This window comes from Phaseolus vulgaris, chromosome 6 (genome assembly GCF_000499845.2).
Source record: "Phaseolus vulgaris cultivar G19833 chromosome 6, P. vulgaris v2.0, whole genome shotgun sequence".
Classification (NCBI taxonomy): Eukaryota; Viridiplantae; Streptophyta; class Magnoliopsida; order Fabales; family Fabaceae; genus Phaseolus; species Phaseolus vulgaris.
Window position 1 is genome coordinate 16066452 of NC_023754.2, and position 10828 is coordinate 16077279.

The window sequence follows — 10828 nt, forward strand, 5'->3', positions numbered from 1 at the left end:
ACCATTATCTTTGTCCAAGTATCTTATATATTTATATTTGTGTTTCACTGTACAACTTCTAATTAATTATATAACTTTTTATTTTTATTTTTATTATTTCATATAAAATTAAAATTTTAGATAAAAAAACAAGGTTGTAATTCAACTAACTTTCAACTAACAAGGGTGTCATCAGTTCATGCTGTCACCATCATCTATTCAACTAATATTCTACTCGTAGGTATTGTTCCGTCCGGTTGACCGGAACGTCTTCGTGCGCGACCTCAACCGTCAGCTAAGGACTCCTTCCCACTGATTGCCTGTGAATTCCTGCAAAAAAGAGGACAAAGAGGCGCCCTAGCGGCCGTTTGCACTCCGACGCTCAAGTCAGCCAGCAAGAAACACCAAAAAACTGTCCACCCACGTATCTGAGCACCGCGTGTGGCACTCTGAAGGTGGTAAAAGAACTGTGTATCTGTGTGTGTGTTGTCTCCTTTAGGCAGAAATATTCTCTGATCACTTGTACGTAACCTTAAAGCACGAGGCAAGCAACCAAAGAGTTTTTCGTAAATTTGCCAAAGGTTCCAACCCTTTTTCCGACATTCCCAGCGCTATTTAAACTGCCCCAGAATTTAAAGCGCCTTAAAGCCCTTTTAATCTCAACGTAACGTATTCTTTAAAAGCGCTTAATTACGAAATGTAGCGCATTTAAGACGTTGAAACGCTTGGGAGCCCTAATAGTACCAGAATGCTCGAAAGGGAAACTGTATTGAATATCTTTAATTACCTGGCACCTGACTAGAGGGTGTTTCCATTCTGGCATGGCTGTCGTACACGTGGAGGCTCACGACGGCATGACCCCATCTGGGGGCGTTTCTGCCCATCTGGGACGTTTCTACGTGTGGGTCCTCCTGCCTGGGAGTGCTACTGCGCTAGGGGTGGCTTTTTGGGTGCCAACTCATGCCCCCAAGTATCTAGCCACTTACTCTGAGAGCGTATCTGCCTTCCTCTCGCACCCTGCACCCGGTTATCCTGGGCGTGACCTTCCTCTTGGGTCGTATCTGTCCCGAAGGCGTCTCTGGGCGGACCTTCACGAGTCAGGCTGCCCTTTCACTGGTACTATCACTATGGCCTTGAAGCCACCTTTTCCTTCTCTTTATCACTTTCCCGAGATATCGGGTCCTGAGGCTTTCCCACGGCGTCGCTCCCTCCATGGTCTTTCCTACCCATGGGTATCGGGGAACCACACCGTGGTTGCCTTGCTTTTACCTGTTTGATCTGGCGACGCCCTGGTTGGCGACGCCTCTACCCAGCGACGCTGCCTTGGCGACGCCTTTCTGCCTGGCGACGCTTGTTTCTTGCGACCTTTCTTGCCTTGCGCCTTGTCTTGCCTTCGACGCCTTTCCCTTGGCGACCGCTGCCTTGCCCTTGTCCCTTCGACGCTTCTCTTGGCGTCTCTACACCTGGGCGACACCTGAGTTGACTTTGACTTTCCAGTCGTTGACTTTGACTTAGTCAACGCCCTGATACGGGACGGTACACAAGCCCCCAGTCTTAAGCCGAAGACTTGTCTTCAGCGCAAAGACTAAAGCCTTGCCCCCGCCATCCACGTGCCTTCCTGATGACGTGCCATTCTCTGCTGACTCAGCAAATTTTCGAATTACTGACGCGATATTATCTGAACCACAGGGGTATTCTTAATGACCGATTGGACTTCCCTGCAATGGGGATGATTACGCCTTTTGGGCTACCCTTTATCGCGCGCCACGTGGCCCATCGCGTGGCCCTCCTTTAGAGACCTTTTGCGCTTCCCCTGGGCAATCGACCTTCTGACGCGTGGCTCGATCCTGCGGCCCTCAATTTGTGCCTCTTGGGTTACGAAATGTAACGTTTAAGTTACCCCAAACCCGCGCTCACCCTACTGTTACATTCATTCGCTCTGCAACTCCGCACTGTTCATCGCCTTCGAAAACCTTTTTTCTCTGCGACTGCGATTCTCTCCTTCCTGTGCCTTCTGCTGCCTCCATTCCAATAGCAAAGGTATGATCTCAGATACCCACGACCTTTCCCCTTCGTCGCATTAGATTGATTTATTGAACTGCCTGGGACTGTTGTTATTCACGTATTACTGCATTTCTCCGCTTCTTCTCCTCCCCTGATTTTTCTCGCGGTGGTGACGCTTCCTGGGGTTCTTTCCCCTTCTTGCAATGGTTAAACTTGCTAAACCCTTTTTCCTCTCTTCTTTCTCCAGCTATCTATTTTCACCATGACGCGCGCGAACGCGAAGCCTGATTCTTCCCCTACGACTCCCAAATCCAACTACAAAGCCTTCTACCCCTGGGCCTCCGATGAGCTCCTGAGTGAATGACCAGCCTGACTTCTTTCCAGGACCTGGAAGCTCACCGGGGGGATCCCATTTGTACAGCTTTAACGCTTCTGCCGCACACACGACGCCCAAATATCCGTCCGTCCGGCAGGCCTGGGGAACCTGTTTGTTTGGACGACAGACCTAGGAAGGGGACACCCTTCTTCTTCATGTACCAGACCGTGTTCAAGCGCGTAGGAGTGCGTCTCCCGTTCACTCCCTTCGAACGGGAGCTTCTTACTGGAATCAACACTGCCCCCGCCCAGCTTCATCCCAATAGCTGGGCATTTGTGAGGGGCTTTCAAATTCTTTGTGGATACCTGGGCATTCCTCCTTCCGTAGATGTCTTCCTGCATTTTTTTGAGGTGAAAAAAACTGGGGAAAAGCTTTTGGGTAAGCTTTTCCGGGATCGCTGGCAGGATCCTCCTCTCCCTCTTCCAGAATTCTTACAAGAACTGGAAAGGGAAGTTCTTCAAGGTGTGCTGCGCCAAGCATGATCCCACAGCTTTGGATGGCTTCCCCCTTACTGGACGGAACGCCCCAAATTGCTCAGGGCCAAAACCCTGGAAGAGCTATCCCCCGCCGATAGGGAGGTAAGCAAAGCCTTGGCGGGGTGGGGATCGTCTTTGATACCTTGAAGCTGGTCGCTAGCGAGTACAATGCCCACGCCCTGACCACCTATTTTGGTAAGGGGCTATCCCCTCATCTTTTTTGCTATAAACAGCCTGCTATCGATCGTTTGTTTCCCCATACTATTATGCTTGTTTTACACTTGTACCATGTTACTTGCATTTCATGTCCCTTCGCGTATCGTGAATTCGCGTAGCTGTTTTAGTACTAACCCTTGCTGTTTGGTCTGCCTTGGTGTAGGATCGGTGATGGGCGTTTCCAAAAGAATGATGTTGGCGAAAGCACTGAAGGAGGCTCGTGTCGCCAAGGCAGGCGCCTCCTCCAGCCCTACTGCCAATCCGATTCTCCCGCCGGCTCCGACACGCCGCCGCCGATCACTGCTGAGGGTGCTTCTGGCCCATCTCCGACGTCTCCACCTGGCTCTGAATGCTTCCAACTCCCAACTTCCTTCGCCTATCGCCGCTGTGCCCCTAGCTGCGGCCTCGTCACCGGCTCCAACCCCCCTCGACAAAGGAAAAAGGGTTTTGGAGATGCTGTCAGATGATGAGGAAACAGAAGGCGTGGCACCCTTCAAGAGGAGAAAATCCGCGCGGGTTCCTCTTTTGGCAGGGACGCCGCCGCAGGGAGGGAACCCCTTTATGGACAACCCTCCAAGCGCAACCTCACTCCCTCCTATGATTCTCCAAGAGGAAAGGAGCGAAGGTGCTGAATCTGCTCCGCCTCTGCCGCCGCCAGAAACCACTGCTTCCCCGGCTCCCGATGCTGCCGCCCCCGACTTCATTGCCATTCCCCCTCCAATCATGCATCTGATGAGGGGTTTCAGTGGCGGGACTATGCCGGAAGGTACTGACAGGAGGGAAGGTATGCCTTTCTATCTGGGGGCCTTCTTGGCGGTGGCCCTTAAATGGCGCTCCCAGGCCAGAAACGCTGTCTTGCAAACCCAAACCCTCTAGGCCTTGGAAACGAAAGCAACCACCCTGGAGGAGGAGATGAAGATCCTGGGACGCCAGAACGAGGCTTATTGTTCCTCCCTGAAACAAGCACAAGAGTCCAGGGCAGAAACTGAGAGGAAACTGGCAGAGGCCTTGGAGCTCCAGGCTGACTTCTACGCTCGTGAAGTCGCTCTCCAAGTACAGGTGGCGGGTCTTCAGGAAGTGGTCAAAGCGGATGCAGAAACTCACAAAGACCTGAAGGACCGTTGCTGTGAACAGGCTGCCAAGGTGGAGCGGATGGAGGAGGAAATGGCCACGCAGGCCAAAGCTATGGACCTTCTCCGAGTTGACTACGACAAACTGCAGGTTGAGGTTAGCCGGCTTCGCGTGGAGAAAGAGGCTCTGGAGAAGCAGGTGGCCTCTGGAGACGCCGCCATTGAGGAACTGGAGAAGGAGAAAAAGTCCCTTATCCAGGAGATGGCGGGCACCTTCGAGGAGGGGTTCCAAGAGGCCCTGTCCCAGGCGTCCTGCGAGAATCCTGGCGTCAACCTTTCAAACTGCGACCCCACACACCACGTAGTCGACGGAAAGGTCGTGCCCATGGATTTGAACGACTGAACTGCTGCCCCTCATCCGCCACCTTCCTCTTCAAGCTTAACTCTTCATTCTTTACCTTCGCTTTTTGATTTTATCTGCCAAAACTTGTAATTCTTTGAACTATCCGCACTCTTGTTACTGACTTAGGACATTCGCACGGTTGTCTTTATTTCTTTTTCACATACGATTCTGCCTATGCGATCTCGTTCTCATCTTTTCCCTTCATACGCTTCAATTATTTTATCCGTGTTCTGCCCATTTCTCACACTTCGTTGGGCGGTTTGGTATGATTGGGTAAGGTCGCCCGCCAACCCTTACACCCATGGAGAGGCTCACTAAGTGATGCCGTATCGTCCACGGGACGTCTCTGATACCGAAAGGTTCTTTCTTTGATCTTTTAACGCTCGGCGCCCACGCCTAAGGAGAGGCCTGCTAAAGCAGCACCGTATCGTCCCCGGGTGTCTAAAACGCTGAGTGCTGTGGGGTTTTTGTTCCCTCCATGGTCTTTCCTGCCCATAGGTATCGGGGAACACCCTGCCAGTAACCCGCTGGCGTTCGGCGGTTTCGCCTCCCTCCATAGTCTTTCCTACCTGTGGGCATCGGGGAGGCGACGCCTGTGACTAACTTTGCTTTTCTTTGCTTTCGTCTCCCTCCACAGTCTTTCCTACCTGTGGGTATCGGGGAGGCGACGCCTGTCGGTATTTGGGTTGGCGACGCCCGCGACTTCTCGTCTGTCGTCGCCCTTTACGTCCTTCCTGGCAACGCCTCGGGCGTTACCTTTACTTCGTCATTGACCTTAATTCTTGCCTTGGTCAACGCCTAATAACAGCGAAGAGCCCAAGGCTTTGCCTGTGCCATCCACGTGGCGCTCCTTGTATAGCTGATGGGACCTTCTGTCATTCGACTTGATCCACGTGGCGCTGCTTGTATGGTTGATGGGGTGTCTAGTCATTCCATTTTCTAACTCCTGCTGTACCCCTGGCTCACTTTCGACGGCGGATCGTACCACTGGATATTCTGTTGACGGGACATTTTCTGATTTAAACCAGAGGTGCCAGCATCATCCTTTCATCTTCCACCACGTGTATCAATCGTGCGGTGCATCCATTCACGTCGTTTGGCGCTCTAACCGCTTTATTTAATTCTTCAAGCTCTGGAACTATCTTCATCTTTTCTCACTTCTCATAACCTACTTGCGTTCTTTCTTCTTGCACCCTTTCTTCTCTGTCAAAGGGCTGTTCTAACCTTCGCTCCCCTCGCTCAACCCTTGCATTTCTAGCCATCCTGATCTTGCTAAAGAATGTCTTCTCACGATGCTTCCCCCAGGGTCCGTCCCAAAGACTTGTACCCTTGGGCCTCGAGCGAACTTCTTGATGAGTGTTCATGCTTGCTCTCCACCAGGGCCGTACGAGAACACAAATGGGAGTTGTGTTCTTACGACCACCGGGCCTTCGCGAGGAGGCACGACGACGACATCGCTGTGCTCCCATGCACTCTGGGGGAGCCAGTGTGTGGCGACGAACGGGCCAACAACGGGGTCCCTTTCTTTTACTTTTACCAGGTGGTGTTCAAGACCATCGGGGTGCGCTTACCCTTCTCCTGGTTCGAGAAGGAACTGCTGACGGAGATCAACGTGGCTCCAGCCCAGCTATACCCCAACAGCTGGGCCTTTGTCAAGGCCTTCGATGTCCTCTTTGGGTTTCTGGGTTGTGCACCCTCGGTCGACCTCTTTCTTCACTTTTTTGAGGTGAAGAGACAGAGACACAACCTCTGGGTAACTCTCAGCAATGTACCCGGAAGAGTTCTCTTCACGCCCTTCCAAAGCTCGTTCACGGGGTGGAAAGGCCGGTTCTTCAAGATCTGCTGTACTGATCTTGTTCCCGACGCCCTCGATGGGTTTCCGTAGTACTGGGTGAGAGAGGAAAAGGTCCTCAAAGCCAAACCCCTCAAGAATCTGGCTCCAAGTGATCAAATAGCTTGCCGGATTCTTGCTGAGGCGGGAGGTTTTGACTCTGCTACGGTGATCAGCTTGGAGTTCAACGCTAGGACTCTTGAGAAGTACATAAGTAAGAACCACTGCCTTAGGCAACTTCGGCCTTCGTTACTTTCTAAATGTGCCTGTCTTTCTTCACTGTGTCTCTAATACATCTGTTCCCTTTGTGCAGGTTCGAAAATAAGCCAAGAAAAGAGGACACGACTTACTCGAGCGCTGCGGGCTGGGAAAGGGGCTTCGCCTTCCTCCAGTGATGACTCTGATGAGCGCTGAGAAGTGGCTTGTTTGTGTTTTTGCATTTTGTACTGAACATTGCTTGTAACAACAATTTTCCAATATCATAACTCTTTACAATGCCACTTTACTTTTCATATGCCTCATATACCGCGCGACTTCCTTTCGTCTCGTTCTGCCAACGATGCATGCTTTTACTTGGGCGACGCCTTCTTTCTGGGCGACGCCAAGGCCTAGGCGACGCCTTCTTCCTTGGCGACGCCATGGCCTAGGCGGCGCATCACATTACTTCTAACAAGGGAAAATGATGGCTGAAAACCAAAGCACTTCTTTTTCTCAACTGGTTATTCCATTCATTAGGGTGACCTCATTAAAAAACCCCCAAAAGGGAAAAAGAGCGTCCCCTTCAACTAAACTGTTACATGCTGCTTACATAAATCAACTGAAATAAAATTTTAAGTTGGCTGCATTCCAACTGCGCGGGATAGGGCCCCCATCTAAAGTCTCCAGGTTGTACGAACCGTTGCCCTTAGCCTCAGTAACTCTGAAGGGCCCGGTCCACTTGGGAGACAGCTTATTCTCCAACTCGTAAGGGTGAGCTTTCCTCATCACCAGGTCGCCCACCTGAAACTGTCGTGGCTTTACTTTAGAGCTATATTGTCGCTCCACTCTTCTCTTCATCGCTTCTGCTTTTATTCTAGCTTCTTCCCTGACCTCTTCTAGTAGATCTAGGTTTACCCGTCTCTCCTCGTTAGACTCCTCCACCACAAAGTTTTGAAAACGCGGTGAGCTTTCGTGTATTTCTACTGGAATCATCGCGTCCGACCCGTACACCAAACTGAACGGCGTCTCCATAGTAGAGGATTGGGGCGTGGTGTGGTATGCCCACACAATCCTTGGCACCTCTTCCGCCCACGCCCCTTTGGCCTTCTCTAACCTTCTTTTTAACCCCCTCAGCAGAACTCTGTTTGCTGACTCTACTTGTCCATTGGTCTGGGGGTGTTCGACCGACGCGAACACTTGCTTGATTCTCACTTCAGCGCACAGATTTCTCAACTGCTGACTGGCGAACTGGGTCCCGTTGTCAGATATCAGGCGCCTGGGTACGCCAAAGCGACACACGATGTTTCTCCACACAAAATGCTGTACCTTATGCGCAGTGATTTGTGCCACGGGTTCTGCCTCTATCCACTTAGTGAAGTATTCGATGGCGACAATCAGATACTTCATCTGCCTGATTGCCAGTGGGAAAGGGCCCAGGATGTCAATACCCCATGTGTGGAAAGGCCACGGGCTGTATATGGACCGCAACTCTTCAGGCGGCGCCTTGTGCCAGTCGGCATGCTTTTGGCATTGCCTACACCGTTGGGCGTGCCGTGCGCAATCTTCTTTCACTGTTGGCCAGAAGAAATCTGCGCGTATTACCTTGGAGGCTAAGGATCTTCCTCCTACATGGCTTCCGCAGATGCCTTCGTGTAGCTCTGCCATTATCCTGGTGCACTCATCGCCACTGACGCATGTTAGGATAGGGTGAGCGAAACCGTGCCTGAACAACACCCCATCCACCAAGGTATATCTTACGGCGTTCCTTTTGATTTTCATACCCTCTTCAGGGTCCACTGGAAGGGCCCCATCCGCCAGGTACCGTTTATAGGGCGTCATCCAGGTGTCTCCCGTGGACAGGACACAAACCTACATCTGCTCTTCCTCAGACACACCCGCGTACATACTGATGCGGGGCGCCCTCTGCGTATCTTGGGTTAATGAGGAATGATTCCTCGGCCTTCCCCTTGATGCATAAATCTGGAGGACATCCACCCTGTTGTCTTCCACGAATCGACGCGGAGCTTTGAGGGTCTCCTGGATCACTGTCCTCTGTCTACCCCCCTTGCCTGAGCTGGCCAGCTTTGCAAGCAGGTCAGCTCTGGCATTCTGCTCCCTCGGGACGTGTATCAACTCAAGAGCGTTGAACGCCCCTCTCAACAACTGGACGTATTTGAGATACGCCGCCATCTGTGGGTCCTTCGCCTGGAACCCACCCGACACCTGCCCCGTGACCAACTGGGAGTCGCTCTTCACCAGGAGGTTCTGTGCGCCCATCTCTTTGGCCAAGAGCATTCCTGCAATCAAGGCTTCGTATTCTGCTTGGTTGTTACTTGCCTTGAAGGCAAAACGCAAGGCCTGCTCGATTAGTATGCCGTCGGGTCCTTCCAGCACTATTCCTGCACCACTCCCTTGCTGGTTTGAGGAACCATCGACCGAGAGCAGCCACTGTGAACCCGCTTCCACTTCTTGCTCACCTCCGGGCGAAAGTTCTGCTACAAAATCAGCATACACCTGCCCTTTAATGGATCCTCTAGGCTCGTACTGTATGTCGAATTCCGACAGTTCCACAGCCCAGCGTACCATTCTTCCTGCCACATTGGGCTTCTGCAGCACCTTCTGTATGGGGAGGTTGGTCATTACCACCACCGTGAAACTGTGAAAGTAATGGCGGAGCCTCCTAGCCGAGAACACTACCGCCAGTGCCGCCTTCTCCAGCGCCTGGTACCTTGTCTCGGCTCCCTGTAAGGCTTTGCTTACAAAGTAGATGGGCTTCTGACTCTGGCTCTGCTCTTGTACCAACACAGAACTGATGGCCCTATCTGTTACAGTAAAATACAAACGGAGGGGCACGCCCGTTACCGGTTTGCAGAGAATCGGAGGCGTCGCCAGGTACTCCTTCAGTTTAACGAAAGTCGCTTCGCATTCCTCAGTCCATGCAAAGCGACTGTTTCTCTTGAGGCACTGGAAGTACGGGTGCCCCTTTTCTCCTCCAGCGGAAACAAACCTCGAGAGCGCCGCCATCCGCCCTGTCAACTGTTGAACCTCCTTTACCGATGTCGGGCTCCGCATGGCAATAATGGCCGCACATTTGTCTGGGTTCGCCTCTATACCCCTCTCGGTGAGCAGAAAACCCAAGAATTTACCGGCCTCTACCCCAAAAACACACTTCTCGGGGTTCAACTTGAGGCGGTACTTGGATATCGTGTTAAACAATTCCTCCAAGTCTGCCATGTGCTGCATCCTGTTCTGCGACGCCACCACCATGTCGTCCACATAGGCGTATACATTCCTTCTGAGCATTGGCGCCAAGACCTTATCCATTAACCTCTGGTACGTGGCGCCCGCATTTTTGAGTCCGAAAGGCATCACCTTATAGCAATAACTGCATGTTTCAGTCATGAACGCAGTTTTGCTCTCGTCCCTGGGGTGCATCTTGATTTGGTTATAACCTGAGAAGGCGTCCAGGAAGCTTAACACTTTGCTGCCAGACGCGCTGTCCACTAGGGCGTCAATGTTGGGCAGCGGATAGGAATCCTTCGGGCACGCCTTATTCAGGTCCGTGAAGTCAACGCACATTCTCCATTTCCCGTTTGCCTTCTTCACCAGAACGACATTGGCGAGCCATTCAGGGTACTGAATCTCCCTAATGTGGCCAGCACTCAGCAGCTTCTGCGTCTCGTCTTTCACCACCTGTTGTCGCTCCTCATTGAATTTCCTCCTTCTCTGACGCACGGGGCGAACCGTGGCGTCCATGCTGAGGTGGTGGCACAGAAAATCGGGGTCGATGCCCGGCATGTCCGAGGCGGACCACGCGAAGGCATCCATGTGGCGCGAAATCACTTCCGCCACCCCTTCCCGTTCTTCTGGGTTTAGCGAGCTTCCTAACTTGAAAGCTTTGCCGTCAATCTCCCTCTCTAGGATGTTGGTCGCGGGTTGCTCCCTATTATCATCATCGGCGGGCGCCGCTTCTTCTACGGGCGCCGCCTCCTCCACGTGTGCTTCCTCCATTGGCGCATCTGCTTCGGGCGTCGCTCTTTCTGCTATGGCCTCTTCGGGGGTCTGCCCAGCGGCCGTCGCCTCGATCATCGTTGCGTCCGCGCTCGGTGGACGCTCGTACACCATGAAAACGCCTCTCTTCGTCTTCAGGCTGTTTTCGTAGCATTTTCTTGCCTCCTCTTGGTCTGATCTGATGACTATCACCCGGCCACTGAGGTCCGGTAGCTTCATCTTCATGTGCCGGGTGGAGGATATTGCACTCAGACGGTTTAGCGC